General features: G+C 35.0%; 1 long non-coding RNA gene across 3 annotated transcripts; it reads left to right on the plus strand.

Moving 5' to 3' along the window:
- Nucleotides 1-588: 588 nt before the first annotated feature.
- Nucleotides 589-6,710, plus strand: LOC104448433. 3 transcript variants are annotated; one of them, XR_726297.3, is made up of 5 exons: nt 589-805; nt 1,067-1,764; nt 2,308-2,453; nt 4,802-4,929; nt 6,367-6,710. It is a non-coding gene; the product is annotated as an uncharacterized LOC104448433 (long non-coding RNA). The 3 variants fall into 3 exon arrangements; XR_005552218.1 differs by having other exon boundaries at nt 1,095-1,764; XR_726295.3 differs by having other exon boundaries at nt 1,100-1,764.
- The last annotated feature ends 1,561 nt before the right edge of the window (nt 6,711-8,271 follow it).

Below are 8,271 nucleotides of genomic sequence, written 5' to 3' on the forward strand. Positions count from 1 at the left end.
ACAAACCAAATGCTAGAAAATAAGGAAAACGTTTTATGTGAAACAAACGCACCATGAAAATCATTTGATTGCAAAATTATCCTACATGCTATGTAATATGATGATGAAGCAGAAAAGCAAATAAAACTTTATGAGATAGAAAAATATTATCCATGAAAATCATTTCCAAGGTAACTAGTTAGCTTTCTTTTGTTCAAGGTAAATAGTTAGTTTTCTTGCTAGAAGGAAAAATCGTTTTCCCCTAATATAAACTTGTTGTTTTAAATTCACGAAAAACATTTTTCATAGATCAATTCATTTTTGCAATCCATACATGGGAAAGTCGCAGAATAATTTTCCAAAAGTAATTTTCTATCAAACAAACGACCTCTTACAAATATGTTTATCAGCATCGCACATGGCATCAACCAGTTTTTGACATGAAAGCGACTTTCACATGGGAACAAAGATGCCTCTCATGTGACCCCAAGTCTTTGGCTATCTTCCAGGAAGGTGTACGCAAGTATCTAGAATAATCTTTTTGGACAACGTGAATACGTGATGATAAAGCAGAAAATGAACCCATCTTCCAAGAAGGCGTCCCCCTTAGGCCCCATGCGTCAAGACTCTTGTTTCGGGCGTTGACAAAGACCAGAGCGACCGCGAAGTTTCCTCTGCTTCTATACACTTCATTTTCCTCTACTTTGGCTTCTCTCTTGCATCCATTCCTTTCTTTACTCTCCCTATGTTGTCTCTCGGTTCCATTGTTGAATTAATCTCTTGCTGCGCTATTTCCATTGGAGGGTCGTCAGCAAGATTTGACCAGGTGAGACTGCTTTAGTTTAGTGGAAACTTCGGGCTTTCTTTTTTCCTTCCCTAAATTTTCCTGCGCAATCCACGTCTCTTGATTCCGATTTTCCTAGATTTATTCCGCAAATCCTTGCACACAAGGAACATGAAAAGAATTTTGATCTTGTGTCTTGTCGTTTGTCTGTTCTCTCTTTTTGTAGATCTGTTAGTTCATGAACAAATCTACCATTATAGGATCCTTTCTTATGCTCGTTTTCCTTTTTTCTTGCACGAAAAGAATCGCTTCATTCCCATAAACTTTCCAGTACAGAACAATCCTGCTAATGGGGCAAAGCTTTCACATCATCGAGGAGAAGAGACATTAAACGAAGTGGGGGTCCCGGATCTGATTCCGAGAACACATCTTGCTACAAGCAGTAGCTGCCAGTAAAACCCAGTTGGCACTTTTATTGGACTTCCTAATGACACGCTCCACTGAAATAGATTCAAACTGCTCAAAGGATTTCTGATTCGAATACAAAGGAACACAATCGCATCTGCTGGAAGTGGAAATATTGCACGAGAAGGGAAGATATAGCGGTCTCACGTTGGATGTGAAACTGGCCTGAGCCTATGAACTACAACCAGGTGAACTAGTGGGACAAGCTTCTCAAACAAGAAGGGAAGAGATTTGGGATTGCTTGATGAAGGAAGAGATGCTCTGTACTGGCGTTTCGGGACAGGGGGAACTGGATAAAACCTCTCTCGTGAAGCATATACACGATCAAATAGTGCAGAATTTTATAAGGCTCCGTGGTGATTGTTTGGTCACTGATCGCAGGAAGACTCTGTTGGTACGATGCAAACTGATATGGTGAACTCTTTCAAACTAGATTTGGCAGAGGTGAGAGGTAACTACTTTGGCACAAGACGGAAGGACGCATTGCAGGGTAGGAAGAACAGTTTCATATCTATGTTTGAAGCTTCATCATTTGGGTAAGATGACGGCTGTGTCAATTACCCTATACTTGTGTAGGTAGAAGAGTTTATGACATTTGTTGATATCGAGTTACAAAAAGACTAATCCATTTATAATTCTCTGTTAGTTGTATTAATGGATCTTTCAATTGGAATTGATAACAGATTGCATAGGTAGCTAAAAGGAGCGTTAATATATATATATGCATATAGTATACCGCCTTATTACCTTAGTTCCTCTCATCAGTTCAAATATTGTTGGCACATAAGAAGACCCTTTGTTCAAAGAGAGGAGGATTTTTTTTTCCATACAATAAAAGAGTACTACTAAACTTTTAATCGAGCGAGCAAATGATAAATATGTCGGATAGAGCCGACCTGGAAGGTTCAAAAACCAAAATAACCAGATTTCTATCAACACTTGGGAAACATCACAGTGGTAAATGTCACTGAAATACAAGGGCGTGCTTTGTATGTGGGAACATTAGACATAGACCATGCGGTTGTTGTATGCAAAGGGCTGCTCTAGCTGAGAGTACATCATTATTTTTATGTGGGCAGCTTGGACACATACCATACACTTGTTCCGTATGGAGGAATGTCCGCACTGTTTGTATGCCACAAGGGAACCAACAAAAGCAGAGTGCGACTAGGAAAGCTTTTGCCATAACGGAGTAGGATGCTGCAGCACAATGCAGTCATTGCAGGTGACAGTTCTAATTAATCGCGATATGCTTTTGCATTATTTGATCTTGGTGCTATGCAATCCCTTGTCTCTACCAAATTTTGCTGAGAAGATGTGTGCTGATTTTTATTTTTTTATGCAAATCACATGTTGATACTTGATACTTGTATTGGTGTTTTTTTTAGATGTTGGTCGTGTGTTCAAGAAACATGTGCAAAATGGGGTTAATTCCAAAAAAAAGCACCAACTTTAGGTCGATGGACAAATCTAACCCAAACTTTTTTTTGTCTCGAAAAAAAGCACCAACTTTAGGTCAATGGACAAATTTGGCCCAAACTCTTTTTTGTCTCGTAAAAAAGCACAAACTTTAGGTCGAGTGACAATTTTGGCCCAAATTTTTTTTGTTTGGAAAAAAATCATCAACTTTCACTTAAATTCTAAATCTGGCCACCCTTAACTTATATTCATTGATTGTCCTTAATCCATGTGCACTTGTTGGCTAACACCATCCATTTTCTTCTTGTTTGAGCCATAGCTTGAAGAATAACAGTGAAACTATGCCATCTCCTATACTTCACTAGCAAGTAAAAAAATCTCCCGATTGAATTTCTCTCGCTAGACTTTATTGTTTTGTCATAATATGAAACTGTAGATCACCGCTTGTCAAGAGAAACCATGGATGAGATCCACCAACCTCACAGCTAGAACATTTTCTCTTGAAATAAGGTTAACTTCAAATAGAAAGTTAATGGTAAGGGTTAGATTTTGGATAGGAGTGAAAGTTTGTTATTTTTTATGAGACAAAACAAAAATTGGGCCAGAATTGTCACTTAACCTAAAGTTTGTGTTTTTTTACGAGACAAAAAAAAGTTCGGGCCAGATTTGTCCCTCGACCTAAAGTTTGTGCTTTTTCATGAGACAAAAAAAAAATTTGGCTAAATTTGTCCATCAACCTAAAGATGATGCTTTTTTATAGAATTAGCCCGTGCAAAGTGATAGCATAATATTGCCTATAGATCTTGAGAAGGTAAATATATAGGATTTTGGTCGTATGTAAGAGATAATTTGGGTTTTATCACATCATGCTCCTATTGATCGCTTTTTAAAGAGAGTTGCCTTTAACTTTCAAATCATCTTGAATTCTTATTTTCGAGATACTGTAAAGACACTTTTCCAATAGTAATTAGAGCCTTGCAAGCAAGGGGACTTTTGAAAATGGACTGCAATGGTTATCTTGCTCGTCTAAATGACAAAAGAAATGATGTTATAAAACTGGAAAGTATTCCTATTGTCAGAGAGTTTCCAAATGTGTTTCCTAAGCATCCACCAAGTTTGCCTCCTTATATAAAGATTGAAATCTGCATTGACTTGATGATTGGTACAACACCTATATCTCAAGGACTAGGGGTGAGCATGGTTTCAGGTGGAACCTAAAACTAAAGAACCAGATTGATGGGAACCTATTTAGTTCTAGATTTCAATGTACGTTGGATAGGTTCCAGATTCCAAAAATTGGAGAACTTGTTTCGACGAATAGGTTTAAGGTTATAAGTAGTTGCAACTTGAAACCTGTAACTTGTAACAAGTTTTTTATGTTTTTCTCAGCCTGTGTCTTCATACGATCCTATGGTATTCCATGGTCCGATGATGATTGTATAATTTGGAACTACAAGTCTGAGTTTCCATTTTGTGCTTAACACTTTGTTAATATTTCATATTCGTCACGTGTCTAAATATAAGTTTTGTCGGTGGATTAGTAATAAGTGGTGGTCATTAAAGGTGTTTGAAATCGTTCAATTAATAATACAAGTGGAATATGGGTAGACTCCGGAGCCTGTGACAAGGTAGATTCCAAGTTTCAAAATCTGCAGAGTAAAATCTAAGTTCCAAAAAATGAGGAATCTGTTCCAACGAGTAGATTCTAGGTTCTATATGGAACCTATACAAAATCTGAAACCACTCACACCTATCAAACAACATATCATATGGCATTATGAACTAATAGAATTGAAAAGTTGGTAGGGTGAGCTTTTGGATAAATGTTTCATCAGACGAAATATATCACCTTGGGAAGCTCTCATCTTATTGGTGAAAAAATGCAGTAGCATGAGACTTTCTATAGATTACTTGAAACTTTATAAGTTGATGATAATAACAAATATCATTTACATTTAATTGATAATTTATTTGATCAACATAAGGGAGGTCAGATATTTTCCGAAGTTGATCTTCACTCTTAGTACCATCAGTTGAAAAGCATGCCTAAAACTACTTCAAATCAAGATACGGTCATTATGGTCATTATGAATTCTTTTCATGCCATTTGACTTAACGAATTTGTCTACTGTTTTCATGGATTTGATGAACAAGGTTCAAGGAGTATTTGGACAGATTTAAAGTTTGTATGCCACAACGGAACCAACGAAAGCATAGTGCAACTGGGAAAGTTTTCGCCATAATGGAGTAGGATGATGCAACAATCAATGCAATAGTTACAGGTGACAATTCTATTGCATTGCGATATGCTTTTGTGTCATTTGATCTTTGTGCTACTCATTTCTTTACCTCTACTAAATTTGCTAAGAAGACATGTTGCCTGATTCTTTCAATGTGAATTGCACGTTGATACTCCTAGTAGTGTTTTTTTAGTTGGCGATCATGTGTTCAAGATATGAGTGCAAATTGATAGTGTAAGATTTCCTATAGATCTAGTAAAGGTAAATACATAGGATTTCGATGTTATTTAAGAGAGAGTTTGGTTCATTTCACATTACGCTTCTTTTAATTACTTTTCAAAGAAAGTTGACTTTTGACTTTCAAATCAACTTGAATTTGTTTTTTTTTGGGGGGGAGGGATTGTAAATGCACTTTTGCAATGTTGAACTTAGCCTTGCAAGCAAGGGGATTTTTAAAATGGACTCCTATGATTATATGGATTGTCTAGAAGACAAAAGAAAGCATGTTATGGAAGTGGACAGTATTCCTATTGTTAGAGAATTTCTAGGTGTGTTTCCATAGTATCTATCGTGTTTGCCTCCTTATAGAAAGAAAGAAATCTGCATTGACTTGATGATTGATCTAAAGCATCATATCGGATGGCATTCTAAACTAAAAGAATTAAAGACCTAGTTGGAAGAGCTTTTGAATAAATGTTTCATCAGACCCAATGTTTCACCTTAGGTAGCTCTTTCTTACTTGTGAAAAAAGACAATACCATGAGACTTTATATAGACTATTGAGAGCTTCACAAGATGATGATAAAAACATATATCCTTTACATTGAATTGATGATTTATTTGATCAACTTTAGGGAACTCAATTATTTTCCAAAATTGACATTCATTCTTAGTATCATTAGCTAAACATAAAAGGATGTCCAAAACTACTTTTGGAGTGAGGAAGGGTCATTCCTTTTGGATTAACAAATATGTGTGTTGCTTTTATGGATTAGATGAACAAGGAATTCAAGGAGTATCTAGACAAATTTACCTTTGTATGCCACAATGAACCAACAAAAGCAAAGAGTAATTGGAAAAGTTTTCGTCATAACGGAGAAGGACGTCACAACATCCAATGTTGTTGTTGCAAGTAACAATTCTATAGCATGCTTTTGGGTTATTTTATCTTAATGCTATACATTCCTTTATCTTTACTGAATTTGTTGAGAAGAAGTGTTGCCTTTTTACTTTTTAATGCGGATTACATGTTGATACTACTAGTGGTGTTCTTTCAATTGTTGATCGTGTGTTCAACAAATGTGTGCAAATTGATAATGTAAAATTGCCTATAGATCTAGTGAAGGAAAATATATAGGATTTCAGTGTTATTGAAGAGATAATTTGGTTCATATCATATCATATCATGCTTCTCTTGATTGCTTTTTAAAGAAGTTGGCTTTTGACTTTCAAATCAACTTGAATTCTTTTTTTTTTCAGGAAATTGTAAAGGCACTTTTGCAATAGTAGTCTCAAACTTGCGAGTGATGGGATTTTAAAATGGACTCCTACGGTTATATGGCTCGTCTAGAAGACAAAAGAAAGGACGAACTGGAAAGTATTTCTATAGTTAGAGAGTATTGTAAAGGATATTTCTATATCCTTTACATTGAATTGATGATTTATTTGATGAACTTCAAGGAGCTCAGGTACTTTCAAAGATTGACTTTCATTCTTAGTATCATCAGTCGAACATAAAAGTATGCCTAAAACTACTTTCAGAGCAAGGTATGGTCATTATGAATTTCTTGTCATGTCTATTAGATTAAGAAGTGTGTCTTCTACTTATATGGATTTGATGAACAAGGCATTTAAGGAATATCTAGATAGATGTACTGTTTGCATGCCACAAAGGAACCAATAAAAGCATAGAGCGACTGGCAAAGCTTTCCCTATAATGGAGTAGGATGCTGCAACATTCAATGCAGTTGCTATAGGTAACGATTCTATTGCAGTAATATGCTTTTAAGTTATTTGATCGTGGCCCTACTTATTCCTTTATCTCTATAAGATTTGTTAAGAAGATGTGTTGCCTAATTGTTTTATGTGAATTGCACATTGATAATCCTAGTAGTGTTTTTTAGTTGCTAATCTTGTGTTGAAGAAATATGTGTGAATTATATATATATCTTGATTGATTTCTAAAGAGAGTTGGCTTTTGACTTTCAAATCAACTTGAATTCTTCTTTTCAAGATAATTTAAAGGCACTTTTGCAATATTGGTCTTAGCCTTGCAAGCAAAGGGACTTTTGAAAATAGACTGCTATGGTTATATGGCCTGTCTAAAAACAAAATAAAGGATGTTATAAAATCAAAAAGTATTTCTATTCTTAGAGAGTTTCTAGATGTGTTCCCCAAGTTTTCCTTTTATAGAAAGATTGAAATCTACATCGACTTGCTGATTGGTACAAGTTTTCCTTTTATAGAAAGATCAAAATCTACATCGACTTGCTAATTGGTACAACACCTATATCTTAAGCACCATATTGGATGGTATTCTGAACTAACAGAATTGAGAACCCAGTTGGAAGATCCTTTGGAAAAAAATGGTTCATAAGACCCAATGTTTCATCTTGGGGAGCTCCCGTCTTATTTGTGAAAAGAGACGGTACCATGAGACTTTGTATACATGACTAAGCACTTAATAAAATGATAATAAAACCAAATATCATTTACATTGGATTGATGATTTGTTTGATTAATTTCAGAGAGCTTAGGTATTTTCAAAGATTGACCTTCATTCTTAGTATTATCAATTGAAATAAAAGCGTGCTTAAAACTACTTTCCAAGCAAGGTACGGTTATTATGAATTTCTTGTCATGTCTTTTGGATTAAAAAATGTGTCTACTATTTTATTGGATTTGATGGACAAGATATTTAAGGAATATCTAAATAGATTTATCGTCTATATGCCACAAGGTAACCAACATAACATAGAGTGAGTGGGAAAATTTTCGTTGTTATGGAGTAAGATGTTGAAGCATTCAATGCAGTTGTTATAGGTGACAATTCTATTGCATCGTGATATGCTTTTGCATTATTTGATCTCGGTGTTACATATTCCTTTATCTCTACTGAATGTGCTAAGAAGATGTGTTATCGGATTTTAATTTTTTTCGAATGTGAATTGCGCATTGATAATCCTAGTGATATTTTTTTATTATCTAATTGTGTGTTCAAGAAATGTGTGCAATTGATAATATAAAATTGTATATAGATCTAGTGAAGGTAAAATATATAGGACTTTGATGTTATTTTAGAGATAGTTTGCTTCCTATCACATCATACTTTGTTGATTGCTTTTTAAAGAAAGTTGTCTTTTAACCTTCAAATCAACTCAAATC

The sequence above is a fragment of the Eucalyptus grandis genome, chromosome 6 (assembly GCF_016545825.1).
Source record: "Eucalyptus grandis isolate ANBG69807.140 chromosome 6, ASM1654582v1, whole genome shotgun sequence".
NCBI lineage: Eukaryota > Viridiplantae > Streptophyta > Magnoliopsida > Myrtales > Myrtaceae > Eucalyptus > Eucalyptus grandis.